The following is a 6,241-nucleotide window of genomic DNA, read 5'->3' on the forward strand; positions in this document are numbered from 1 at the left end:
CTATAAAATGGTCAAGCATGTTATAAGTAAAGTGGGTACAGTAAAAAGGAATAGGAACATGCAGTTAAAGTAAATGAGTAAATGGTGCTATGCAGAGAGATGAAAGAGTAAATAAAGGTAATGTTTAAAGTGAATAACCTAATATGATTAATGTCTGAAGGTAGTTGTATAGAAATGGGTAAGAACAGTGATGAAAAATGTTCTGTGTCAAAACTGAGGAGATAAGCTTGATTAATGTCTGTAAAGTAGATATGAAATATATGTGTCTAGTGCCACAAAAAGTTGGCAGAAATCACTTGCACTAGGATGTAAAATTATTGTTCTGAGCTTGACATATCTGATGACCTAAATGTGTAGTTAAAATTGAATACTGACTTTAAAAGAAATATTACTGAGTAAGAAAATGGGGAGAAAAAAAAACAAATCTGGGACTCTCAAATAACTCCTAAACATTGTCATTATGCCAAAAATTTCATATAAAATTTTCCTGATTAATGTATATCTTACCTGATGTTGTCATTCGAAAAGAAATGGTTTTGTTGCCAGTGTCTAATTACTGTTTCAAAGTTACAGGTTTAATGTTTTATACCATTAATGCAATTGGTAACAGAGATGTGACATAATGATGAAAAACTTTAAGATGAAGACAATAAACTGCTCAAAATTATGTTGTTGGGCAGCAAAACAAGACAAAAGAATAAATGTACTGTGGTCCTGAAGCTGAGGGCTACCCATATATGCTATGTGAGCAGTAGCCGAAGGACTTGCCGTTGGGAGGGCAAGGAGTTGATGAGTGATCATGAACTGCCTAACCTAGAGGATGAGGCTGTGTATTAATTTAAAAATGCGTCTTTTAATGTTCTTAACCTAAATTGTGTTTTTGTGCCTAAATGTCTATATAAAAAGACTGCCAAACCAATAATGGGCAGAATGAGTAACATGGACTGCTTATACTGAGGCAAGCAGTGAAAAAGTTAGGTTTTTGAACAATATGTTATGAACTGAATATTCTTAATGGAGTCAGTGAAGAGTTATTATAAAAAATATATGCATTTTTATTCAAAAGAATGTAGATGTTTTTGATACTAGTTTTTATGGAATAACTTAGTTTTGGACTGCCTTGTTTTAAAAACATACCAGTGATGATGAAAGATAGGTTCTGAGTAGGTTGGCATGTTTATGTGTCAGAAACATTTTGGACTGCTATTAATGGAGAGCAGTTTTAAAGTTAATTATTTTGAAAAAAAACTTTGAAAAGTTACTTTGGTCTTTAGTATTTAAAGAGGCAGTTGGAAAAGGTTCTCATAGCTGTTTTGTGCAAAATATTGGTACATATGTTGATGCATACTGAAATTTTCAATATTTCATGAATTGCTGAATCTTGTAAAATGCACTGTGATCATGAGTATGTTTGGGTGTCCGTGAATATTTACTTTCTTTGAAAATATTGAAGACTAATGACTGCTTTGTCAAGCTAAAACATTCTGTGCTATTGTATAGATGTTTATTTTTTTATTTTAATTTTTTTAAGGCTATACCTACTCTATTAATATGTAGATTAGTTTGTGTACTGTTTGTATGTTTTTTTTAACTGTATGTGTATGAAATGAACATGCTTAAAGATATCTTGTGTTACGATGCAAAATTAGTTTCCCTAAAGCAGTGTGAAAATGAAAATTACTGTAAGTGCTTTATTTTGAGGATGTTTTTGGAAGAAAAGTATGAAGTTGTTAGATTGTATATTTGTAATATGTATTTTTTTTTCTCCCAATTGAAGTTGGATGTTTAATTTTTTTTTTAGCCAACACCACTTAGGTGTTATAGATGTTTCCTTGAAGTATCCCTTACAGGAAACTTCAACGAAACATGGGGCATGTGTAACACCATAGCTCTAATGCTGTACTGATTTATTTCGCTTTTGTTTCATTTAATGTTGCTTTGTTGAGCTTCTGTAAATGCGTGTGATTGAATCGATAACATAAAACTGTATACTCCTTTCTTTGTACAAACTTTGATGTCATGGTTTGGTTCAATGCAAAATAGTGTATCTTTCAATTGAACTCTTTGTCCCATTTGGAGGGAACAAAACTTACTGTATATAATTGTAATTTTGTGTGAATAATTTTTTGTAGAGATGTCAATATGTGCAAATGTTCTGTTTTGTTTAAAATGATTGTTTACTGTTGTGTAAACTGCTGATCCTCACTTAGGGTTCTTAGTTAGTTTGTATATAAAAGGTGTAGAGGTTCCCCTCGGGAACGAAACTGTGTAGCGCGCGCAAATTGTGACTGGCCTATGTAGAAAAGGTGGAACTGAGAGGCAGTCGGGGACGAGCCAGCAGTCGGGGACGAGCTACCAAACTGTGTGCTGTCATGTAAATGTTGCATATCGTGCTGGTTCCGAGAGAGGCTTTTCCTGCCGCTTTCCAATGCCTCGGAAGAACAGATAAATAGCTGAAACTATTCTGGAATTTGTATCTGTCGTCGCCACCAAGAAATGACAGAGTCCAGCAATTCTGTCTGCGAATCCACCTACCAACATGCAGTTGCCACCACGTTGCGCAATCACTGTTACGCAATACTATAATGATGTACAGTGAAGGATCAGGTTAATGGATGTGTTATTGTGCTCAAATATAAGGTAATTTATATCTGAATTTATGTACCTACCTTGATTTTTCTCCTTATCATAACACCTCTCAGGTTCCTTTCCGTTTGAACTAAAGTAATTACCGAGTGTCCCTACTGAATGAACATTTATGACCAATGTTATGCTAATTAATGCCTCTTGAACTTAGTAAAAAGAAAGTTAAAGTTAATGTGGCAAGAGAGTGAGTTAAAGTAAATGTTGTTTGCTGAAAATAATTTTCCTATTAAAACTGCTTATTAAAGTGCTGTTGCCAACTGCAAAATTAAAAGTTCTTAAAACTGAGGCTTCTAAAGTTTTGCTTAGCAAATGATCACCTTGATATCTGTAGTAAATTCAAAAAGGTGAGTCAGTTTCTTGCAATTTTGTCAACATTGTGTTTCGCTGTAGTAAAAGTGGAAAACTGCAGATGTGAAACGTTATATACTCATGTTTGTTAAGTGTATGTCTCTCTTGTGTATAGGAAGTGCATATTAATAATATAACAAAATCCACAGTTTGTCTATTATATTAATGCTGGGTATCAAGTAATGGGAAGACCACTAATTATAAAAAAACATAATTTCTTTAAAGCCTGAAAGTAATAGGGTGTTTTGGTATCTCTTATAATTTTGCAAATAGTTCTGCTGCTCTAGCTGCTAGCTTCATCCTTAAAGTAAACAAATATATGTGTCAGAGTTCACTGCACTCCCGTGTGACAAAGTATAGGTTGTGTTTATCCACTAAAATTACTAATAACTATTTTCTTGAACGAGAATGTTAATCATTCTCTTGCCTAGTTAGGCTGGCGACCGATTTCTTTATCCATTAAACAGTGCAGATAGGCAAAATTTCCTTTGTTACTGTTCAAATATTTACGTAATTCTGACTTTCATTTCCGATAAGCCACCTCCGTTAGGAACAACACGGTCAACATAACAAAATTCCTCTCAGAGGGTAACACTGCTCTGTTGCTTTATACCATAATTGCTATAACAAAATAGTTTTATTTCACAACCTGTTTCCAGCTTTAAGGTTATGGTACACTAGTAGCAGTCAGGAGTGTTATACATTGTCGGACACAACAGTTACAGTATTTCGCCATGTTACGTTCATTTGATCAGGTGCTCAAGCTGAAAACGCTGATCTTCCGCTGTGTGTCTTCCAGAATACGAAAAACACTCTAACAAGACGTCGCGCATGGTCATAGTGACCGGAAAAGCAAACTGGGCTGTGATAGCCACGAAAGTAATGTCCAAAAGTCAGTAGTTAGACAAACAGATGGTGCAAGACCAAGGTATTCTCGTACTTTAAGCTGACAAGGCTCATATGGAGAAATAGTCAGTAAATGACTTAAAACATATTTTGACGCCAGTTCATAGGATTCAGAGCACAACCGTACTCCATATATCTAGTGTCCTCAACCAAACAGTATAGCTGTAATTTCTTGTAATCAATTTAGTTGAAGTGAGGTCAACTTTCTTCTGTTGAGGAGCTTCTGACGAACGCAGTTAGAGTCATTTGATTGTTAACCTTTGAAACTGGTACCACTGAAAGTGGAGTAACCCCTGATGTTATAGGAGAGGCAGCTGCATCATGAGACCGAAAAGAAGCACTATTTCCACACTCGACTTCCCCATTGCACATCACTCTTGTTTCTGTTTTCTGTCGTCCGACTCACTTCTCCAACTTGATGCAAAATCAAACCCGGGTGACGACGAGGCATACGCCAATTTAAACATGTTATCGTCGATATGAACGATACACAAGATTTACGAATATCTCACACTGCTATGTACTGGTTTTTATCGTCTGGAGTGAACACTGGCACAGAATTCGAGACAGTTGATAATGTAAAGAAAGAGAATAAAGCATAGCTTGGCATAGTCCGGCAGCACTTGGTGGCGTGGGGAGCTAGTAGACTTGATCTGCCACGGCGCTACTATTGACAGCGGCACGGATCTGAAAGCACTGTCGTGTGCGCGCCGTGACGTTGGTACCAAATCACTTGGTCGTCACAGTGGAAGCAGTCACGTGGCCACACACAGTAGTGCTTCGTTTGGCAACAATGCCTGTGCCCATGCCCGCCATACTGTTCGATGAACTCGTAGAAGAGCAGTCTTGAGTGATGTGTGTTCTTGCCCTTCCAGAATAAAGAGTTGCTCTTAAAAGTCAATGTTCATGTCACAAACCTTTCTATTCCAGAAAACATTTCATAGATTTATTTTTATAGCCGTGCCACTGGCAATGGTACATCTTAAATCGTGGCACCTTGCCTACCATGTCGCCTCTGGCAGCGGTGTCAAAGGACGCTGACAGTGCCATCGCTACATCGCAAGTGCTTGTGAAGTCGAGAGAATTTTGAGCCGGGTGAATCTTCAACCTTAGCAAGGAAAAAATTCTCCAACGTCAATGTCAGTCAGGTGAGACAGGGGTTACTCTGTGCTTGGGAAGAGAATGTCGGATGACTTGGAGGCCAAGGGATTTCTAATTTTGGTGAGGGGGTTGTCACGCTGGCTGGTTCGTGTTTGGTCTGCTTCGTCATCGCGAGTTGGCTGCCTCCCATTGAGTTTTGTAGAGGGCGCTGTCGGGTGAGGGAGCGCTGCGAGCACGTGGAGGTGGGAGTGGAAGTGGGAGTGGAGTGCCAGGAACGCCCGCGTTTGCATGCAGGACGTCTGAAGTCTGAGCCGCAAGTGGAAATGTTGTCCCGAAGCGTCTGGGAGTGAACTTTCCACCGGTATCGGGCGCGCGAGTTGGTATGTGTGCGCTTGAGGTTACGATTTTCTCTTGGCGATTGAGTTACTGGTTTTGCTTGCTGTTGTTTCTGACTTAGCAAGAAACATGTTAGCATGAGACTGTGAGACCTTAATAGTGTCCGACCAATTCCGATTGTTTATTCGGAACCATCGGTTTCTTGGCAGCGTCGGTTGATTTCACCTAGTAGCGGAAAATCCCTTATGCCAACTGTAAGAGTATAAGCCGATCGCATTCCCACCCTTCTTGTCCTCCTAACTCCATATTTTGACGATCTTGGATGAAATCGTTGATGAATTTCTCCCCACCTTTCGACCTTCACTTAGCAGTGTTCATGAAATTTTAATGAGCCTGTGTTATCTCTGGAGTTTTCTTTGATCATATTGCGCTATCTAACTGTAGTCTTGGTGTGCTTGAATATCTTTCTGTGGATTAAGTCAGTGCCTGAGTAAGGTACTGGAAAATGGAAGCCTCAAACTTAGATCCACTTCTAGTGTGTTTTATTGTCACGAGTGTGGCGGGTAACTTGCTTGTTTTGGTCTTACTGCAGCCAGCAACCTACCTGGCGCATTTTGAATAAGACACCGATGCTGCCACCCTTCGCAGAGCGTTCATACGGCTGAGAGAGTTACGTATTTTTAGCGTATAATCTGTATCTGCTCTTTTCTTGTAGGATGTTTTACGGCAGGAGATCCGGACAAACATTAAAGACTCATTTCACCTTGAGTAAATTGTAATTGTTACTTGCTTAAAACTGTACAAAGTGTAACTTGAACATTAGAGCTGTTGCAATATATTTGTAATTTAAGAGTGATATGTACTGATTTATTAGAACTGTTCACTTGCTTCCTTAAGCGGCTCT

Source organism: Schistocerca piceifrons, chromosome 7 (assembly GCF_021461385.2).
Source record: "Schistocerca piceifrons isolate TAMUIC-IGC-003096 chromosome 7, iqSchPice1.1, whole genome shotgun sequence".
Classification (NCBI taxonomy): domain Eukaryota; kingdom Metazoa; phylum Arthropoda; class Insecta; order Orthoptera; family Acrididae; genus Schistocerca; species Schistocerca piceifrons.